At 45.7% G+C, this 14,839-nt stretch overlaps 1 gene segment (V, D, J or C); it reads left to right on the top strand.

Annotated features, from left to right (window-relative positions):
* Window positions 1-10,365: 10,365 nt before the first annotated feature.
* LOC309328518 (immunoglobulin heavy variable 3-53-like) lies at window positions 10,366-12,358 on the top strand. The segment is given in 2 exons: window positions 10,366-10,465; window positions 12,021-12,358.
* Window positions 12,359-14,839: the final 2,481 nt, after the last annotated feature.

Below are 14,839 nucleotides of genomic sequence, written 5' to 3'. Positions count from 1 at the left end.
ACATCTCGCAAGTCACCAATGTTCTGCAAAATAACTAAAAATCATGCCATATCACCCTTCTTTCATTTGGTAATGGTCATCTGAATACACTTTCCTCCTTCCACTGTAGCAAGCCCCCATTACCAGTGCTTTTAACTTAAACATCCTTTTAAATTTGCTCCTTTTAAAAATCGCATTGCAGTTTGCTCGCTCCTCGGTTTTCAAATAGGAATTTTCACCAATGCCCTCATGTTGGCATATTTTGTAGTCTCCTGCAGCTATGCCATTTCAGTGTGTGCATGTGTGTTTTGGTGTGTGTGGGTGTTGCCCTTGATATCTTAGAAGCTTTAAGAAACAAATTATTAGAAGTTACGTCTGACAATATGCAAATCAATGTATACTAAAGAATAAACTGCTTTCAATCTTCTACAACTGACATTTATTTCTTACTATAGTGGTGTTCACACATTACATTCAACAGGTGTGCTATCTGTGTACCTGCGTACAGAAATATTTGAGCTGTACACTTATACAGTTAATCACATGTAATGTTTAATGTGTGTGCAGTACGTGTACCTGTGTACACAATAGTTGAGCTGCACAATTCAACAAGAATCTATATTGTACAAGAGGATATTCCAGCATTGCGGGGGACTAGACGAGATGATCCTTGAGACATATCCCAACTCTACAATTGTATGATTCAATGTTCTCTTTCACACAAACATTTGTATATGTGTAGAGACAGCTTGTACCTGTGTTCAATGTAACATATGAGCAAGCCTTATGGAAGGAGGAAATCCAGGTTTACTATAAGGAATTTACACTTGCACACCATCTATGACCATGAACAAGGTATGAGGCGGATGCAAGCCACACATACAGTCTTTGAGGCCTCCTTCTTAAGTCCCTTGCAACAGAAGTTTTCAAGCTCACACAACACCAGAAGGAAAACAGAAAAGAAAAGAATTATTTACACTGGAATGTTAAAGTCCAACTCCTTAGAAGGGTGTTCCTTGAAGGAAACCTTTGGGAAAAAGTATATTATCTGAGAAACAATTCCACCAATGAGGAGACCACCGGACTGGTACCTCTCATGAGGAACAGGGAGGGAAGAACTTCCAAGACAATTCATGGTGGCTACTTTTGAAACCAGAAACAGCAGCATCACTAATACAACCATCCTGGTGGCTAAATTTATCTCTTGATTAGATTCTCACATGTCGACCTACAGTTTCATCACTGGCATTAAACACCAGCAGATTCTACCAATATTCTTCAGAAAGAGAAACATATTGTCATTAACATTGGCAACGTAAAAAATGTGTGAGGGAGAAACTGACAGAGTTCAAACTGACAGAGCCCGGCCTACCTCTGATCCCTAACCCAAGCTCTGTTTGGCATAAAGGGAAGGTTTATAACCACTTTAAGACTTGTTGATGGATTGTTTTCCTATTACTTTCTGGAACACTGTCCCCCCTGTCATGGAGAGTCAATTATTTCAAATAATTGCATGGAAGATAATACCCCTTGCAAAGTTTTGTCCCCAAGTGGCTACACTGGTAATAAACATGTTTTTCTCCATCTCCTCTGCTCCATAGTGAGACAACTATCAAGGGAGTGAACCCACACTGAACCCACATCCAGGGGCGTAGGGTCAGTGGGCTGCCAGGGTGATGGCCCTGTGTGCATTTTTCTGGGGGTGCATGACTGCCCTGCTGTGTCCTCCTCATGTCGCCCTTCCATCCCGCAGGGTGGCATGAGGAGGGTGCAACAGACATGCGTCCTTCAATCCCAGACTCACCCTCATATTGTGAGGCTGAGATTGAAGCATGCATGGCTGTTACATCCTTCTCCCTCCCTGAGCTGGATCAGGACTGGCATCATGTCAGCAGTGAGGGCTGGGCTGGTGCATCCCCCCCCCCCACTTTAGTGCGCTTGTGAGTGCCATGAAGACTTGCTCTGCCTCTGTCCACAACAACTCCAGTGGGTGAGACTGGGCCTTGGATAAAGCCAACTTTGGACTAGAACTAGCAATAACCCAATTGGCCTCTTCCTCCTCTTCCTCCTTGTCCCACCAAGGCCATTATAAGATAGGACACTTCACTTAAAGGTGAAATATAGATAAAAAAATACAAATAAATGTCCAGTAGCACCTTAGAGACCAACTAAGTTTGTTCTTGGTTGTACCTGAAGAAGTGCGCATGCACACAAAAGCTTATAGCCAGTGTTGTGTATTGAGTCAAAGGATTTTATATCTGTATTATTATTGTTTGTATTTGCATTAGGGTAAAGTAACTGCCTTTTGGTTCCAGAGGGTACAGCTACTATTGGTTCATTTAAGCTGCTGTATTTGGATCCTCTGTCTTATTGGTTGCCTCCAAAAGGCAGGACTGTGATTGCCTGATATTGTTCCCTCCAAAATGTATCCTTTCTAGCTAGTTCCCTGTCCCTATAAATGTAGCTCTCCCCTCCTCAGGCCCCAGTCTTGTTGCTTTAATAAAGAAGTGTTACTAGAGAACTGTCTCCAGCATATTATGTCAAGAAAGCTGAAATCACAAACCCCACGTCACAACAACTGGCAACGAAGATGGGATCCGGAATGCTGAGGAGCGGTTAAACGCAGCCCTGCCTCAGAGTCCAGATTGTAGCTAAGAACAAGACTCACTGGCCAGCTGAGAAGACGACCCTGCCCACAGGACAATGGAGAGTCCAAGGGTATTGGAGCCCTTCCAGCCATCAGAGCCCCACACGTGGGAAGACTACGTCGAACGCTTCGAGTTCTTCGCAGTGGCTCAAGGGATCACCGATGTCAGCAAAAGAAGGGCCACATTCCTGAGCTACTGTGGGCCTGAGACCTTCAAGCTGGCCAAGGCATTGCTTGCCCCAGCGAAGCTAAGTGAGACATCTCTCAAAGATATTCTTGCCTGCCTAACAAGCCATTTAGCGCCTACTGAGACCAAGATGGCCCGGCGGATGGAGTTTCATAAGAGGCAGCAGTGTGCTGGGGAGTCTGTATCTGCATTTCTAGCTGAACTGCGGAAGCTCGCTCAGCACTGCGACTTCCAAGATCTGGAAGAGACTCTCCTGGATCGGTTTGTCGGTGGTCTGAGCAGCAAGAAAGCCAGAAGACGCATCGTGGCTAAAGAAGAGGTTACCCTTGCTTCAGCCTTGAAGGAGGCCACTGCCACGGAGAATTATGAAAGAGAGGAGCTTGATGCCAGTCGCAGGGTCCCTAAGCCACAGATAGAAGTTGCGCATGCCATGGACGAGCTAGAGGCTACTCCGAGCGAGAGCCCAGTCCGTGGGGTCGAGTCAGTGCGTCAGGCCTGCACAGTGCACAAAGATCACCGAGGCAGGTGCCCTGGTTGTGGCGGAAACCATGAGCGGAAGAGTTGTCGTTTCCGGGATGCTATGTGCCGGACGTGCGGAAAGACAGGTCACATCGCCAGGGTCTGTAGATCGGCGGCGTTGGGAGCAACAGGAGCACCTAGACTGGAGCATCGCAGATCGGCCACAGCGAACCATGTTCTAAAGGACTGCCACTACGTAACGGAGATCAACGGGAGGGTCGTGCAGTTTCCAGCGCAAGGGAAGGCACACGTCAAGGTGAAGATTGAGGGTCAGCTGTGCGACATGGAGGTGGACTCCGGATCTGGATTCACTATCGTGTCGGACCAGACCGCGAGGACATTCTTCCCCAGGGGTAAGTTGCCCCCTCTGGAGCCCTTCCCGGCAACTTTGCAGTCATACTCAGTGGGCCGCATCCATGTCATGGGAATGTGTGCCGTGAGAGTACAGTTCCGCGACAAACAGGCGGTACTCAAACTGGTGATTGCGAAGGGCAGTCGCCCCAGTCTCCTGGGCACGGACTGGTTTCCCGCCCTGGGACTGAGTATATCAGGGCTTAATTCAATCCAAACCTGCCCTGAGATGAGTGAGGCATTATGCAAAGAATTTGCTGGTCTCTTTAATGGAAAACTGGGTTGTTATAAAGGGCCCCCAGTTGACTTCGAATTGGACCCTGGGGTGGCCCCAATCCGACTCAAACCAAGGCGAGTGCCATTTGCACTGCAACCCAAGGTCGAAGCAGAGCTGGATAAATTGGTCAAGCAGGGAGTTCTCTCACCCGTGGACTCCGCTAAGTGGGAGACTCCAATCGTCACGCCCCTTAAAGCAAATGGGGAAGTCAGGATCTGTGCTGATTACAAATGTACTATCAATAAGGCACTCAGGGGAAACTCATACCCCATTCCAGTCATATCACATCTGTTGGCTAAACTGGCTGGGGGCAAGGTGTTCGCCAAACTTGACCTGGCACAAGCTTACCAACAGCTGCCAGTAACCCCACAATCAGCGGAAGCACAGACTATTGTCACACATAAAGGGGCGTTCAGAGTTAACAGATTACAATTTGGAGTTTGTGTGGCCCCAGGGATTTTTCAAGGGCTCATGGAACGCCTGTTAAGAGGTCTGCCGGGGGTCTTGCCATTTTTTGATGACGTTTTGATTGCTGGAAAAGACCCACAGGAACTGGTTGCACGTGTCCGTGCAGTGTTGCTCAAGTTCAAGGAGGTGGGGTTGCAACTAAAAAAGGAAAAATGCAGTTTTGGGGTGCCAACTGTGGAATTCTTGGGGTTTAAAATTGATGCATCAGGCATCCACCCCACAGATGCTAAGGTTAAGGCCATCATCGAGGCACCACGACCACAGAACAAGACGGAGTTGCAGTCATTCCTGGGACTTATTAACTTTTATCATTCGTTCTTACCCCAGAAAGCTTCGGTAGCTGAACCATTACATAGACTGTTGCAGAAAAAGAATGTGTGGCGATGGGGGCAGGAGCAGCAGAAGGCTTTTGACTCCTTGCGAGGAATGCTGAGTAGCAAGAGCGTCCTTGCTCATTATGATGAATCGAAGCCGCTGGTCCTGGCATGTGATGCCTCTCAATACGGCCTGGGGGCGGTGCTGAGTCATAGGGAACCGGATGGGTCGGAAAAGCCCATCTCTTTCTATTCCCGTACGTTGTCGCCCACGGAGCGCAACTATGCTCAAATTGACAAAGAGGCGCTTGCAATTGTGGCAGGAATCAAAAAGTTCCATGATTATGTGTACGGTCGTCATTTCTCCATTGAAACAGACCACAAACCACTGTTGGGGTTGTTCAACCCGAACAAACAAACGCCACAAATTCTCTCCCCCAGAATGTTGCGTTGGTCTATATTCCTGAACGGGTTCCAGTACACCTTGACCCATGTGCCGGGGAAACGGTTGTGCCATGCTGATGCGCTGAGTCAATTGCCCCTTCCTGGCGGGAGCAATGAGGATCCTGCTCCAGCGGAGCACATAATGATGCTGGAAACACTTCCGGGGGCTCCTGTAACGGCTACTGATATTGCTGAGAAAACGAGGAAAGATGCTGTTCTCTCCCGTGTGCTCACTTGGGTGGGGAGGGGGTGGCCAGGTGGTCCGCATGAAGACAAATTCAGGCCTTATGCGACAAGGCAGCACGAGTTATCCATGCATAAGGGTTGTCTCCTGTGGGGAGATAGGGTGATCATCCCAGCACCACTGAGAAACAGGGTTCTTGAGACGCTTCACATGGGACACCCGGGAATGGTCAGGATGAAGTCACTAGCCCGATGTTATGTGTGGTGGCCTGGAATGGACCAGAACATAGAACAATGGGTACGAACATGCAAGGCATGCCAAGAGGTGCAGCCAGAAGTGGCCAGAGCACCAGTTCACTGGTGGGAGCAGTCCAGATCTCCCTGGAGCCGGCTGCACTTAGATTTTGCTGGGCCATTCCAGGGGAAGGTCTTTTTGGTTATCGTCGATGCATATTCCAAATGGTTAGAAGTGGCGATGGTCCCTAGCATGGCATCAGCTGCCATAATCAAGGTGTTGAGGCAGCTGTTTGCAACCCACGGGTTACCTGAGACCATTGTATCAGATAATGGGGCAGCTTTTGTATCCCAAGAATTCAGGGCATTCTTGGCTGATAACTTCATAAGAGTGGTCACATCCGCGCCCTTTCACCCATCCTCCAATGGGCAGGCAGAGCTCATGGTAAGAACATCCAAAGAATCCATTGCGCGCTTAATGGAGGGTAACTGGTCAGCTCGCATCGCGCGAATGTTATTTTTGCAGCATGCGACGCCATGTACTGCGACGGGCAAGTCGCCAGCTGAGCTGCTCTTGGGTAGAAGATTGGTAACGGTGTTGGATTATGTCCACCCGGATAAAATGCCAAACCGTAATTCAAGAGCAAACCCCCAGGCTGAGACTGACACAACAAGGTATTTCGCCCCTGAAGATCTGGTCTGCGTGAGGAACTATTCATGAGGTTCGCGGTGGGTGGCTGGCGTGGTCACCCAGGCTAGTGGACCTGTGTCCTATTATGTGACCTTGGAAAATGGGCAAGTTTGGAAGAGACATATAGATCAGCTGAGGCGCCGGGCGCTCAGCAGGGAGGAGTCTGATAATTCATCCCTGGCTAACGACGCAGAGCTGCAAGACCAGAGTGAAAATGGCCCAGAGGTGCAATCACCAGAGGCTTCAGCAAATGAACCAGGGTCTGCTAGTCCTCAGGATGACGAGGTACAGGTAGGGGACCCTGAGATGTCTGGGACTCCATCTGTTCCTGACGAAACCCCTATAGCAGCCCCCCTACCACAGGTGACACCCAATCCAGAACCGGCAACACCAGTTGTCAGGAGATCAAGTAGAAGTTGTAGGACCCCACAGTACCTGAGAGATTACGTCTGCTGTGCTCACTAGGGGGGGGAGGGGTGTTGTGTATTGAGTCAAAGGATTTTATATCTGTATTATTATTGTCTGTATTTGCATTAGGGTAAAGTAACTGCCTTTTGGTTCCAGAGGGTACAGCTACTATTGGTTCATTTAAGCTGCTGTATTTGGATCCTCTGTCTTATTGGTTGCCTCCAAAAGGCAGGACTGTGATTGCCTGATATTGTTCCCTCCAAAATGTATCCTTTCTAGCTAGTTCCCTGTCCCTATAAATGTAGCTCTCCCCTCCTCAGGCCCCAGTCTTGTTGTTTTAATAAAGAAGTGTTACTAGAGAACTGTCTCCAGCATATTATGTCAAGAAAGCTGAAATCACAAACCCCACGTCACAACAGCCAGAACAAACTTAGTTGGTCTCTAAGGTGCTACTGGACACACACACACACACACACACACACACACACATATATATATATATATATATATATATATATATATAAACTGTGTCAGACCAACACGGCTACCTACCTGAATTCATTTAAAGGCATTATTTACAGGGAATCATCCGCAGAGCCTTTGCTCAGGTCTCCTTGAAACTCAGATACCAATTAAGTGAGGTTTGTTGTTCCTTATTACTGGATATTTTATATGTGAGAATCCCTCCTGCCTATACATGCAGGGAATGTAGTATACTGCTTATGACTACTCTTTACAAAACTATGAGGGATTTAAGGAACATAGGAAGTGGCCTTGTGGCAAGCCAGAGAAGTGGCCCATCTAGCTCAACATTTTCTACACTGATATTTAGCAACTCTCCAGAGTTTCAGACAGGGGATACCACCAGCTCCACTTGAACATGCCATAGACTGAAACTGAGACATTCTGCATGCAAAGCAGATGCTCTTCCACTGAGCTGCAGCCCCCATTGGATTGAACATGGAGTGGCAGGCAGAGATCAGTGAGGAGACTGAACAGAATAATGGCATGGGGGAGCTGAGTCAGGGGAAGGGAGGCTGGAGGAAGTGGGTGCAGGGCCGTCTTAAATGTATCTGGTGCCATGGTGCAAAGATCCCTTCGGCGCCCCCCCCCCCCCCCGTTTCCCAGAGTTGCTGACCTTTCTATGGTGCTGTCAGCAGCTTTGCGGGGCTGGAGGAGGTGGAAAGTGGCTGGAGGGTGGGTCCTCCGGCGGGGAAGAGGCGGAAGAGCACAGTGCTGCTTCAGTGAGGCAGGCGAGGGTGATGAACTGATGCCGGGAGGTGCCGCGTCTAGCCTCCGCCTCTTCCCTGGTGCCCTCCAGAACTTGGCGCCCTGATGCCCTGCGCCACTTGCATCTATGGGCAAGATGCCCCTGAGTGGGTGCTCTCTCAGGATAAAGCTGCTCTGAATGTTAAAGCAGGCTTGCCACTTCCCCTCTTCCCTCCCAGGGAGAGGAGTACAGCAATGGAGTCTGGAAAGGACACCAGCCAACCACCGGGGGGGGGGGTGGAACCAGAGTCTGAAGGGAGGCTCCCACCTGGTTATCCAGGACCCAATGGCGTTCCCATCACTGAAAATAGGCACATCCACTCGATGCAATAAAAGTCTGTACACTCAACAATTTCTCAAGATATGAGAGTCATGTCTTGCCCCATCTTTAAGAGCTTGGGGTGTGCGCATAGCAGCCCACTGGGGCACACTGTTTCCTTCCCTGGTCTTGGACTCCATAAGTGGAACTGCCTGGTCATAAATGCTGCTGTGACTCATTATCTGATGCTGAGCCTGTACCTCTATTCTGTCTCAGGAATGATCTCTCCCTTGCTCTCATGTGCTACTATAGAAGCAGACAGAGAAAGAAGTAGAAGAAAACTGACCCATTATGTGCATGCTTCTAGGTAATGTGTAAAAAAATTGAGTAGGCATAAAATAAATTGCCACACAGTTTTTGAAACCCACTTAAAACATTTTAGTTTACACAAGCTTATCCAGACATGAAGAAGTTGAGATAGAAATATGTGGTGGCTGGGGAAACCCAGCCAGATGGGCGGGGTATAAATAATAAATTATTATTATGTCTTTTTAGCCTCTCGTTGTTTTAATTGTTTTTTGAATATTTTTTTTCAGATACTTGCTTTTAATAATCTTTTAATGATAATCATAATGTTTTTATTTAATTTGTAAACTGCCTAAAAGTTGCATTGCAATCAAGGGGTATATAATTTTTGTTAAATAAAACAATTCATTTAATAAACTAGCTTTTTGTCAGTTAAGGTCTTGGGCCAGAGTGCAAGGATTTGTGTGGTGCGAATAGTGATGGCTGAGATTGACGTGGAAGTAGCCTCCATAAACTGTTCTTCCCTTGCCTTTCAGAAGAGGGCAGCAGAGGTGTAATAATGATTGTATTGCCTAGCAGGGAAGTAAGGTGGTAAGTCAAGTGGAGTTTTGTGCTTTCAGCTGTGATGCTGATTGTTCCCCTCCAGCTTTTGGTTGAAACCTGATCTAAGAAATATTCATCCTCAATAGACTTTCCCACAAAATGTTTCAGTCTTATTAAACTTTCTAAGGGCCAAGCTGGGCTTTATAACTGTCATGCATTTGTATCTCTGAATTCAAGTAATATTCATTCCACGTCCAGAAATCAACAAGACTGGCAGTCAAATCGGGAAACAGGACAGCATCTGCCACCATTCCTGAGGGCAGGGGGCAAGCTCAAAGGGTGCAGGGCAACAATCTCTTCTGAATACCCACAATTCCTAGAGAGAAACTCCCATGATAGCTTCTTCCATAATTAATGTGCTATGTTTTGTTTTATTTTAAATTAGATTACCAGAAAAATTTACTTCTACAACAACTACAACTACAACTTATTTCTTTATATGCCACTCGGTTGCCCCAGCCACTTTGGGCAGCTTCCAATGAATTAAAACATTTAAGACTACTTGTTCAGTGCCCATGATTCTTCCCTGATTCTTACAAAATCATATCGTACGCAAGTATTTACTGCCTTTCAAACGATGTATACAGAGTGCATTCATAAAGAGATGTGAGTGGCTCTTTTATGCTCTTTTTAAAAATAAAATCAGTGAAGTAATACATTTATGTGTGTTAGATAAAATTAAGCCAACAAACAGGGGGTGAGAAACTGACAAACTCAGTTTTGTATTATTGTGCTTGAAGAGACACTGTGATAAAGGTCAATAGGGGCTGTGTATCATCATCATCAACATCATCATTTCATTGTTTATATCCCTCCCATCTGGCTGGGTTTTCCCAGGCACTGTAGGCAGCTTACAGCACATAAAAACTTGTAAAACATTAGACATTAAAAATTTCCCAATACAGGGTTGCCTTCAGATGTCTTCTAAAAGTCAGATAGTTCTTTATTTCCTTGACATCTGATGGGAGGGCATTCCACAGGGTGGGCACCACTACCAAGAAAGCCCTCTGCCTGGTGTCCTGTAACCTCACTTCTTACAGGGAGGGAATCGCCAGAAGGCCCTCAGTGCTGGCCCTCAGTGTCCAGGCTGAACGATGGGGGTGGAGATGCTCCTTCAGGTATACTGGGCTGAGGCCGTTTAGGGCTTTCAAGGTCAGCATCAACACTTTGAATGGGAAACTGAAAAGGGGGAACTGATTCTGAATGCCTATTTCTGGTACTTTTTAATGGCCATAAAATTAAACAAAAACCCAGTGAGTGGAGAAGTTACACCTACTCCTTCCTTAGGGCCCTCAAAGCAGAAGGCCTTTGTTCACCTACCTAAGAGTAAGTTATGTTTTATTCAGTGGATATTAATCCTAAATTAACAGTCAACACAATTTTCTCACAGCGCCAGCTGCAGGAGAAATGCAAAGTGCATAGACACCCTGGACTCAGCTATACAGCTGCAAATTAAACATTTTAAGTGTCTTGTAAAGTGCAATATACAAATGTGACACTAGGGGGCGATAGTGAGACATGACAAATTCAACGTATTTTTCAAAAAAAATTTAAAAAAACATTTTCACGGTGTTTTTAATATGTGTGTAGATTCCACCACTTTGTACATTCCCTTCATAGACCTGACAAAGGCCTTTGACTTTCTCAGCTGCAAAGGATTCCTCACACTGCTCAACAAGATGGGATGTCCCCCTGAGCTTCACAAGAGGGTAGTGTCCTTCCACGAAAACATGGGTAGCACTATCCAGTATGAAGGCTCATAAACAGGTGCCTTCCCTGTGTGAGTGGCCATAGTGTCTGATGAGAACTAGAGCTTAACATCCACTAGAAGGCAACAGGTGAAGAAGGCTGATTGGTTCTGTTACAGTCATACCTTGAAAGTCAAACAGAAACCAAAGCATGGCTTCTGATTGGCTGCAGGAAGCTCCTGCAGCCAATCGGAAGCCGTGGAAGCCCTGTCAGACGTTTCCATTCCAAAGAATGTTCACAAACCAGAAAACTCACTTCCTGGTTTGTGGTGTTCGGGAGCCGAAACATCCAAGTACCAAGGCATTCGGGATTCAAGGTACGGCTGTACATGCATACATTAACTATTTTCATAAATGTCTTCATAATGCATTCTGACAATGGTGTTGGACACAGTCTCACCTGATTCCTATCAACAGATATAGTGACCAAGTGTTTGCAACCTTTCAAATAATCTGTGGAGTTTGTATGCACAAAGAGATTGTTGTTACTGTTTAGTGATTTAGCCGTGTCCGACTCTTTGTGACCCCCTGGACCAGAGCACGCCAGGCACTCCTGTCTTCCATTGCCTCCCACAGTTTGGTTGACCAAACTCATGTTAGTAGCTTCAAGAACACTGTCCAACCATCTTGTCCTCTGCCATCCCCTTCTCCTTTGTGCCCTCAATCTTTCCCAGCATCAGGGTCTTTCCCAGGAAGTCTTTTCTTCTCATGAGGTGGCCAAAGTATTGGAGCCTCAGCTTCAGGATCTGTCCTTCCAGTGAGCACTCAGGGCTGATTTCCTTAAGAATGGATAGGTTTGATCTTCTTGCAGTCCATGGGAAAGAGATAATGGTTACCAGTGGGATGTCTTGCTCTTTTATGCTGAACTTTATGTAAATACAGGGGCAGATTCCTCTTTTTATCAGTCATTGCCTCTCCCAGACCCAGCCATCTCAGAAGACAAAACTGCTGTGTGCCCAGCAACCTTCCAGCCAACACCCAAGCCCAAGTCAAGCAAGGAAGGGAATAATGCATTGGCTTCCATTTGTTTTCACTTTAGCAGCAATGAGAGGTGCTTTTTTGCCTTTCAAATACTATAGTTCCATTCCCAGGTTTACATGAAGCAGATTTCTTACAAATATATTTATTTCCAGGTGTCCAAGCAAAGGTCCAGGTGGTGGAAACTGGAGGAGATGTCAAAAGACCTGGAGAGTCCCTCCGCCTCTCTGGCCAAATCTCTGGGTTCAACATCAGCGGCATCTGCATGGATTGGGTACGACAGGCTCCAGGGAAGGAACCGGAATGGATTGCAAGGGATTGTGGTGGAAGCTCAAAATCTTATGCTGACTCAGTGAGAGGGCGCTTCACCATCTCCAAGAATGACCCTTCAAACATGGTATATCTGCAAATGAACAGCCTGAATACTGAGGATGCAGCTGTGTATTACTGTCTGAAAGTAGACACAGTGAGAGGAAGTGAATCTGAAGCCTAACAAAAAAGCCCCCTTTGTGCATTGCAGCTTTCCAGATTGATTCAGCTGCTTTAGATTGAAGGTGGAATGGTTTTCCAGTACAAATTCAGCAGATACGCTTTATACTAATTTTCAAATGTTTGCTGAAAACTTTCCTTTCACTCTAGGAATATGGAAACAGGTTGGGATATTTTTTCTGTTAGAGCTGCTGAACTGTTTCAAGTTTTATTTGGTTTTTTATTGTATTTGTTATGAACAGGTTTGTTATTTTTTTTAATTGAGGTATACATAATTTTATAAACATACAAACAAAACATGTGAGATTGGTCCTGTGAATCACCGGGGCAGGAAGGGATCAGGGGAATATCGGATTCAATTTGTATTTAAGAGAGAACCTACATAATCTGGACTTTCTGAAATAATATGAGAACATCATTAAAAATATGCACTTAACGTTCTTCAGCCAAGTAATATGTACATACATGCATACACTGGAATAAAGTGTGCACAAAAATTCATATCCAGTGCTTTTTTTCCTAAAAAAATAAAATAAAAAATGTTTAGGGGTACTCTCATTTTCCTACTCATATTGAAATACTGCCCCTCAATGAGGCCAAACTTAGATTCACAAAATGTTTAGGGGTATGCGTACCCCTGCATCCCCCCAGAAAAAAAGCACTGTGCATATCTTAGTGAAAGCAACATTAAAAATGCAATATGTTGGGGAGTATTGTTTTGCAAAAAATGTGTGTATCAGGTACAATTGGATACAAGCATTCAGGAAAAAATTGGCCCTTTGTAAACAGATGTGGAAATGTGGAGAAAAAACGTGTATATAAAAAAGACACACTTAAAGAAACCAGATTTGATAGATCATCCCACCATCACAGACTTTTTATATTTCATATTTTCCATGAGGGGGGGAGAACTCATGCAAATACTTCCAGGAGGCTCTCTTCAAAAGGAAACCTCTCAGATGAAGGATGCTCAGTTTCTCCCTGGTCTAAAGGCTCCTGCTTCCTGTTTAGCCAGGGCATCTCTTCACTAACGTGATGAAATTTTTGATCCCTTTCTTGTTTTTCTTAGTGGATGTCCCAAGATGTAAGAACATGTTTAATGGAATATCCAGAAATTGGAGTTTAATTATTAGATTGTTTACATGAAATGCTGCATTGATTGTAATGTTCTATGTTTTCAAGGGGCCTTCTCGGACATCCAGCTTGCATCATCTGGACCAGGCACAGTGAGACCAGGAGAGAATCTCAACCTGGTCTGTAAAGTAACAGGTTTCTCCATTGCTACATCTGGCTATGACTGGCATTGGATTCGGCAGCCTCCTGGGAAAGGTCTAGAATGGATCGCATGGGTTTACCCCAATGGTTGGAGCAAGGGATATGACCCTTCCTTTCAAAGCCGTGCAACCATTTCTTCAGAAACCTCCAAGAATGAGTTCTCCCTCCAGCTGAACTCATTGACAGCTGCAGACTCAGCTTTCTATTATTGTGCTCGAAGAGACACAGTGAGACATGGCAAATGGGGGCAGTGTATGAAAAGGGGAAACTGATTTTGAGGGACTATTTCCCAGCAAGTGGAGAGGTCCTGACAATTTCATGTACCGGGTCCCCAAAATGCAGAAAGACTGTTCTCACGTACCTAGGAGTAAATTCTGTTTAATTCAGTTGGTCTTAATTCTAATTAGATATACATAGCAGAGAACTGTTAGTGCTGACACACTTAATTTTTTTAGTTATATTGGAGGGAAAATAACATTGGAAAGATCAAGCTGCGTATAGTGGGAAATATGAGATAAGGACTGTGTGGTATTCTCCACAAGATGACAATTGAGATTGTTCCGAAACCACTCTTAAATCAAAGGATAGTTCTTAGATCATCTTGGTTTCAGAATTGTGGATGCCTGTCTGATTTTTATAACAGCTGTGTTACTACTGCCACCAGGCTAAAAGCCTTGCATTACTTTCCCCGGATAGTTCTGGGAACTGTTGCTGAGCCACTGATTCCCACCCCCCGCCCTCTGAATGCTCATTGGCAATGCTATTTTCCAGAAACAGAGGTGCCTGAACTCACCATGAATGTCTCCTTTGTTCTCTGATAATGGCAATGGCACCCACCTGAGAGGTGCCAGAACTGATTTCCGTCATGATGCAGCTGAAAAAATAAAAGCCCTGCCTATTGGCACCATTTCTCAGAAAATGCTCTAACATAAGCTATATTCAAGGGACGCGGGTTGCACTGTGGTATAAACCACAGAGTCTAGGGCTGTGGTTTATATGTGGTTTAGGACTGATCAGAAGGTTGGTAGTTCGAATCCCTGCGACGGGGTGAGCTCCTGTTGTTCGGTCCCAGCTCCTGCCCACCTAGCAGTTCAAAAGCACGTCAAGTGCAAGTAGTTAAATAGGTACTGCTTTGGCAGGAAGGTAAATGGCGTTTCCATGTGCTGCTCTGGTTTGCCAGAAACAGCTTAGTCATGCTGGCCACATGACC

This window comes from Podarcis erhardii, assembly GCF_964252035.2.
Source record: "Podarcis erhardii genome assembly, chromosome: 13".
Classification (NCBI taxonomy): Eukaryota; Metazoa; Chordata; class Lepidosauria; order Squamata; family Lacertidae; genus Podarcis; species Podarcis erhardii.
Note: the sequence above shows the minus strand (reverse complement) of the source record. Positions and strands in the feature narration are given on the sequence as shown.